This window comes from Triticum aestivum, chromosome 2B (genome assembly GCF_018294505.1).
Source record: "Triticum aestivum cultivar Chinese Spring chromosome 2B, IWGSC CS RefSeq v2.1, whole genome shotgun sequence".
NCBI lineage: Eukaryota > Viridiplantae > Streptophyta > Magnoliopsida > Poales > Poaceae > Triticum > Triticum aestivum.
In genome coordinates this window covers 228,833,673-228,841,190 of record NC_057798.1, presented here as the reverse complement: position 1 = coordinate 228,841,190, position 7,518 = coordinate 228,833,673, and positions in this window count along the sequence as shown.

Genomic DNA, 7,518 nt, shown 5'->3' with positions numbered 1-7,518 from the left:
CCCGGCCCCGCGCCGCCGGTGTGCCCCGCCGCCAAGCCGAGCCGCCGCCTCCTCCTCGCCGGCGCCCGCGCCTCCCCTCGCCGGAATCCGCCTCCTCACCGGAGCTCGCCGGTCAGATCCGGTGGATCGGGATGAGATCCACCGGGATCTCATCCAAACACATCTCCCCCGTACCTGGATCGCCCCGTCCACTTTTCCCCGGGGTGAGAAAATCCACTAAGTCCCTGATATTTTGTTATTATCATGCCATTTTCATCGCATCATAACTCTGTGCATACTGCTCCGTTTCGTGCGTTTGATATGTCCAATTGTTCACCTCGATGAGTACATCATTTCAATCCATTGCATCATTTTCATTTGAGCTCATCTTGATGCCCAAAATGTTGTTGGAAGAGTGCTATGTGATGTTAATCTGCTGAAACTGTTATAACTTGCTCATTTGTCATTTTTGCCATCTTTGATGTGTGCATCCTATGAGGTTGATGTCTACATGTGTTTTGTTCTATGCTATGCCATCTTTCCAGAGGTGCAATCCATGTATTGTTGTGAGTCTTGTACTGAGTGCATCAAGCTTGTTAAGTAGGGTACTTGCTGTTGCTGTTTTCCTGACAGATTCTGTTATATTTTGTTGCCATGTAAACCTACTGCTACTAGTCATTCTATGCATAATCTGGAGATGTTCACTAAGGATGAATTGTTATACATGTCATGCTCTATCCATTGATGCCCCTGGTTGCATTTATAGCTTGCTGTAGCTTGTTGTAATCTTGCTCCAAACTTGCTAAATAATGTTGCTGTCTGCCTGTTAACATTAAGTTCAGTTTTGGCCATGTGATTTCCTACTGATCCATGCACCCTATGAACTTGCTCTTGCCATGATTAGCTTCATAAATGTGTCTTCTTACTGTTGGTTGCCTTGCCATGCCATGTATTGCTCTGTGGTGAGTGTTTCAAGCTCACCAACATGCCTACTTACTGTTGTTCCTGCCATGTATGAATCTGTCATATAACTTGCCATGTTTACATGGGTGCCATCGTATTTTCTGTGCCTTTTTGGCTCATGGTCAGTAAGGAACTTTTGTTCTATGCAATTAGAAGATTCATGTCATGCCTTTGTTTGCCATGATATGTTCCTGTAACATGTTGTTTGATAGCTCTAAACATTGCAACCTGATGTTATTTCTGCAAAGTCTGAAACTGTTATTATTTGCAATCTTACCATTTCCTTTTGAGCATGTTCTAGTTGTTTCTGGAGATAGCTCAGTGTTCATGTCTTGTCATGATTTACCTGTACTTCATGCTCATGCCTTTTGTTCTTATGTTGGGGTGCTGTATCTTGTTGTTTTAATGCTTGTAAGATGCATAGTTGCTGTTATGGACAGATTGTTGCTATGACTTATATAGTGTGTGTGTGTTGAACCGTTGCTCCGTTTTGAGCGTGCTCTATATGAAACTTGCTTGATTTTGCTTGTAGTTTCATATAATCAAGTTGCATCCTTGTTTTGAGGTGTTTGCTTGATGTTTGGGTGCATTTTGCATCAATGCCATGCTTATCTTGTTTTGCTCATATCTTCTAGGTCGTAGCTCTGAACTAAATGAACTCTATATGTAACTTGACTAGAATTTTGTGTAGACCCTCGTGGTGCATCTTAACTTGCTGTTTAACAACTTGAACATAAGGTTTATTAAGATCTGGACAAATTTTGAAATTTTCATATGAGGACTTACCGGAATTGTTATATGTTGTTCCCGACCTAATTTAAACTTGCCTTGATGTGTTGTTCTTGTTTGCGTCATCTCTTGCCGTGAGTAGCTTCATGTAGCCTTGTCATGCATCATGCTTGTTGTGCATCATGTCTTGCCTATGTGTGGCGTGTTTACCATGTTGTGTGCTTCTTCTCGATAGTTCCCGTTTCGTTGCGATCGTGAGGATGCGTTCGTCTACGTGTGGCTCGCCTTCGTGGCTTCATCTTTGTCATGGACTCGTTCTTCTTCCTAGCAGGATTTCAGGCAAGATGATTGCTACCCTGGAACTCATTACTATCATTGCTATGCAAGTTGCTTCGTTCTATCGCTATGCTGCGTTACCTATCATTTGCTCTTCAAGCCTCCCCAAATTGCCATGAACCTCTAACCTTTGACACCCTTCCTAGCAAACCGTTGTTTGGCTATGTTACCACTTTTCTCAGCCCTCTTATAGCGTTGCTAGTTGCAGGTGAAGTTGAAGATTGCTCCATGGTGGACAGGATTATGTTGGGATATCACAATATCTCTTATATTATTAATGCATCTATATATTTGGTAAAGGGTGGAAGGCTCGGCCTTATGCCTGGTGTTTTGTTCCACTCTTGCCGCCCTAGTTTCCATCATACCGGTGTTATGTTCCCGGATTTTGCGTTCCTAACGCGGTCGGGTGATTTATGGGACCCCCTTGACAGTTCACTTTGAATAAGACTCCTCCAGCAAGGCCCAACATTGGTTTTATTATTTGCCTCACCTATTACCTTTTTCCCTTGGGAGTCGCGCATCCCAAGGGTCATCTTTATTTTAGCCCCCCGGGCCAATGCTTGTCTAAGTGTTGGTCCAAACTAGAGGCACTTGCAGCGCCACCTCGGGGAAACTTGAGGGCTGGTTCTAGTTGTACGTACTGCTCATCCGGTCGTGGCCTGAGACGAGATACGCACGGTTACTATCAGGATATCGGCACACCGGGAGGTCTTGCTGGTCTTGTTTTACCATTGTCAAAATGTTTTGTAAACCGGTATTCCGAGACTGATCGGGTCTTCCTGGGAGAAGGAATATCCTTCGTTGATCGCGAGAGCTTATCATGGGCTAAGTTGGGACACCCCTGCAGGGTATAAACTTTTGAGAGCCGTGCCCGCGGTTATGTGGCAGATGGGAATTTGTTAATGTCCGGTTGTAGATAACTTGACACCAGATCCGAATTAAAACGCATCAACCGTGTGTGTAGCCGTGATGGTCTCTTCTCGGCGGAGTCCGGGAAGTGAACACGGTTTCTGGGTTATGATTGACGTAAGTAGGTGTTCAGGATCACCTCTTGATCATTGCTAGCTTCACGACCGTTCCTTTGCTTCTCTTCTCGCTCTCATTTGCGTATGTTAGCCACCATACTTGCTTAGCCGCCGCTGCAACCTCACCACTTTACCCCTTCCTTTCCCATTAAGCTTTGCTAGTCTTGATACCCATGGTAATGGGATTGCTGAGTCCTCGTGGCTCACAGATTACTACAACAACAGTTGCAGGTACAGGTTATGCGATGATCATGACACGAGAGCGATGTTTGCTTGTTTGGGAGTTCTTCTTCTGCTTCTTCTTCGATCAGGGGATAGGTTCCAGGTCGGCAGCCTGGGCTAGCAGGGTGGATATTGTTTGAGTTTCTGTTTATGATTCATCCATAGTCAGATGTTGTTCTTGTATGTTGTATTGTTGTATTCATGTGACATTGTATGTATTGGATGTATCCCCACTATTATGTAATGTTGATGTAATGATATCCACCTTGCAAAAGCGTCTTCAAGATGCGCTTCTATCCTTGGTGGGACCTTCGAGTTCCTTTAGGATAGGGTCGCATCTTGGGCGTGACATGTACCCTCATCTTACTTGTGTGCAACATTTATGGCTTTGTTATTCATCTAAGCACGGAAAATAGATCATCACATTTCATTGTATATTCATGCTGATCTCTTACGGGTCTTGTTCAGGAGTTCACGCTGTTCCATAGTTCAGCTAAGATACTTGTTCTTTAGGTAACGCTGTTCCATAGTTATCATCCATCAGCTAATGCTATCCCACAGGCTGGTGATTATAGTATTATACCACTTCTAGTATTACCTATGTTGTTCTTTAATACTTTTGTGTGCCATCTAGTTAATCTCGAGTACAAACGATACATATTCTGTAGCTTTCATCTGTGTTCTCCCTTTAGTTTATGAGACCTATTGCTGCTAGTTAACCCAGTCCTACTATTTATGTCGTCTCCTACAGGCACTCATTTACATAAATCTAACTACTAGTTGTCTTCCATGCATGTCAGATATAATTGCACACAATGATATATCCCCAAGAACCTCACAGAGCAATGTAAATGCCAATAAACTTGATGTCAATGATACCCAATATGATGGAACATGTAAAGGCAGTTCTTTAGAAGACTTGCAGAAAGATGATGAATCCTCTTCACCCCACAAGGTCCTTGCTCTAACTTGGCCTGTGATATGGGTACAACATGCATATAATGTCCTGGAGTGTATCTACTCTGTTGGAATGCCATGTGCTTAGCATGCTGATCATGCATGTAAATATGTCATGCCTTCCTGTTTTTCAGTACCTATTCCATCCATGATAACATGTTTTCAAATTCAAGTACTATCATTCTACTCTATCGCAATGCCATCTGCTTAATTCGGACATCATGCTTCTGAATATCTTATGCATTGTTATTCATCAGTATGTACTTCATCTGTCTACCATACCATGTTTTTTTACATTGAAGTGCTGTTCTAGTGCTCTGTTGCAATGCCATCTTATTTTCCCAATCATACACGTGTATGTTGCCTTAGTTATTTCTGTATGTATTCCGCTAGCATATAGTTTTACATTCAACTAGTTTTTTTTGCTGTGTTCTGTTGTATCCCTAGCTCTTACACCATACTCCCTCTGTCCGGATTACATGTTGCTAAAATGGATAAAAAAGGATGTATCTAGAACTGAAATACGCCTAGACCCATCCATTTTTTTCCCGGATGGAGGGAATACATGTCAATATGTCATGCCTTTCTATTCTTGAGTACCTATTCCGTCTCTCTGCTGTCGCATGTTTTATAATTAAAGTGCCATTCTTCTATATAAGGCATGCAAGGGGAAGACGACTATGTTAGAATCTGAAGGGTTACAAACAAGGCCTTTGCAAAAGATCCAAATGCCAGGAGATAATAAACCAACTCCAGTTTTTATAGATACTGCTCCAGCACAGAGAAACCCAACTCCTACTAATAATAAGCAGATTCCAGTGGCCAAAGAACTAGTCCGGACCAGTCCAGCAAAAATATGTCAACTCAATTATAAGAAGCGTGTGCGTATCCTTGCATCATGAAATTTTATAGCATGCTGATCATATTTTCTACATGTTTCTTACCCATCTCTCTTTCAGAAAATAAGCTTAACAAATAGAAGAATTTCTGCAATGGTATCGTTTATGAGGAAAGATTCTTGCAGGAATTCTCTGTGCTCCAATGTAGATGTAAGTACCTATTGTATATCACTATATTTTTACATCAGCATGTATTTTGTTAATTGGCGTGAATCCAACCTTTATCTGATCTAAATTTAGTTGTAGCAAAATTTATGATTAAAGGCCACAATGTTGATTTTTGTAAGGAAAACTGCCTGGTAGTTTTGCATCCTGAGCTGCATGAGTGTACTATCTCATATCAGTGGGTTTGAATACTTTGGTTCTGCAGTGGGTTTTTCATTGTTTTTTTTACTGTGTTGTCCTGTCGTATCCCTAGCTCTTACATCATCCCTCCGTCCCGATTAAATGTCGCAGAAATGAATAAAACTGGATGTATCTAGAACTGAAATACGCCTAGACCCGTCCATTTATTTCCGGATGGAGGGAATACATGTCAATATGTCATGCCTTTCTATTCTTCAGTACCTATTCCATCTCTGCTGTAGCATGTTTTATAACTGAATCACCATTCTTCTATATAAGGCATGCAAGGGGAAGACGGCTCTGTTAGAATCTGAAGGGTTACAAACCAGGTCTTTGCAAAAGATCCAAACGCCAGGAGATAATAAACCAACTCCATTTTTCATAGATACTGCTCCAGCACAGGGAAACCCAACTCCCACTGATATAAGCAGATTCCAGTGGCCAAAGAACTAGTCCGCTCCAGTCTAGCAAAAGAATGTCAACTCCATTCTAAGAAGCGTATGCGTATCCTCGCATCATGAAATTTTATAGCATTCTGATCATATTTTCTACATGTTTCTTACCCATCTCTCTTTTAGAAAATAAGGTTAAACGATAGAAGACTTCCTCCATTGGGATCGTATTCGAGGAAAATATCTTGCGGGAATTCTCTGTGCTCCAATGCTGATGTAAGTACCTGTTGTATATCACTATTTTTTTACATCAACATGTATTTTGTTAATCGGCGTGAATCTAACCTTTATCTGATCTAAAATTAGTTGTAGCAAAATGTAAAGGCGCCAATGTTGATTTTTGGAAGGAAAACTGCCTGGTAGTTTTGCATACTGAGCTGCATGAATGTACTATCTCATATCACGCACATTACTGAATTGTAGTGCTTCTCTGGTTGCCCATTCATTCATTGTGTCAATGTTGCTTTCGTACTACCTTACCTGGCTGATGATAGCTGTGCCATATTGTGTTAATTTTGTGTAGGCTACTTGCCCAAACGTTCGTTGTGTCAATGTTGCTTTCCTATTATCTGACTTGGCCAATGATAGCAATGCTAGTGTGTTAATTTTGTGCAGGCTGCTGAAGATAAGAACACAAACTCTGAAAATAGCAAGGCAGTCCCATTGTTTCTTTCCAGTAAATCTAGGCCAGGTAATATGGCAATAACTCATGATTAATCTGTTTGGTTCCCGTCCTAATTTATGTTATGATGCAGTGGTCGAGACACTCTCCACTATCAATAATACAAGCCTACTAAAATCGCCATCTGAATCTGTTCAGTATCCTCTGTCTCGAATGCAACGGAATAAATGTATGTTTGTGAACCAATTAATTGCTAAAGCAACGATGGAAATGGTGGATGAATCAGAGGTGTAGAGTCGTGCGACACAACAACTGATCAATGTTTTCAGAGACAGTGTAGCAAAGCAGAAAGAACTTGCCCACATGCTTATGGGCGTCATCTGTGCTGAGGTTGCAAATTGTGACGTTGTAGATGGTTAGGTTCTGCTCATTTATTTGCACTGGCATCAATCTTTGATTGCCCAGTGGATGTAATTTCCTGTAATATATGCTGGATGTGCAACGTTATTCCCTGTATGTCGTACCTTTGCGTGATCGGTTTTGGTCCTGTGCATAATTGCTCGTCGTAATGGGCTCAAATTATCTAATTTAGCCTAAAGACATGTTCGAACTTTAGTGGGCCCATTAAGTTAATGGGTCATTACTAGGCCGAAAGTTAATGGTCGGCCCTCTTACCTCCCGGGTCATTAACAAGCCGACATCAAAGCGGGCAACAGGTGGCCCCAGTTTATTTCACGGGCCGTTAACAGGCCGTTACTAAGTTTGGGCTACATATGGCCCAACTATACTATAGGCCTATAGCAGGCCGAAAGAGACAGCGGGCTTGTACTGGACCATGAAGACCATGGGCCGCTAAGAGGCCAAAAGTCAGGTCGTATTGTAAATGGCCCAACTATGTTGTGGGCCTTTAGCAGGGCGAAAGAGAAACCGGGCTGGTATTGGACCATGAAGGGCATGGTCCGTTAAAAGGAAAAAACTAAGGTCCGACT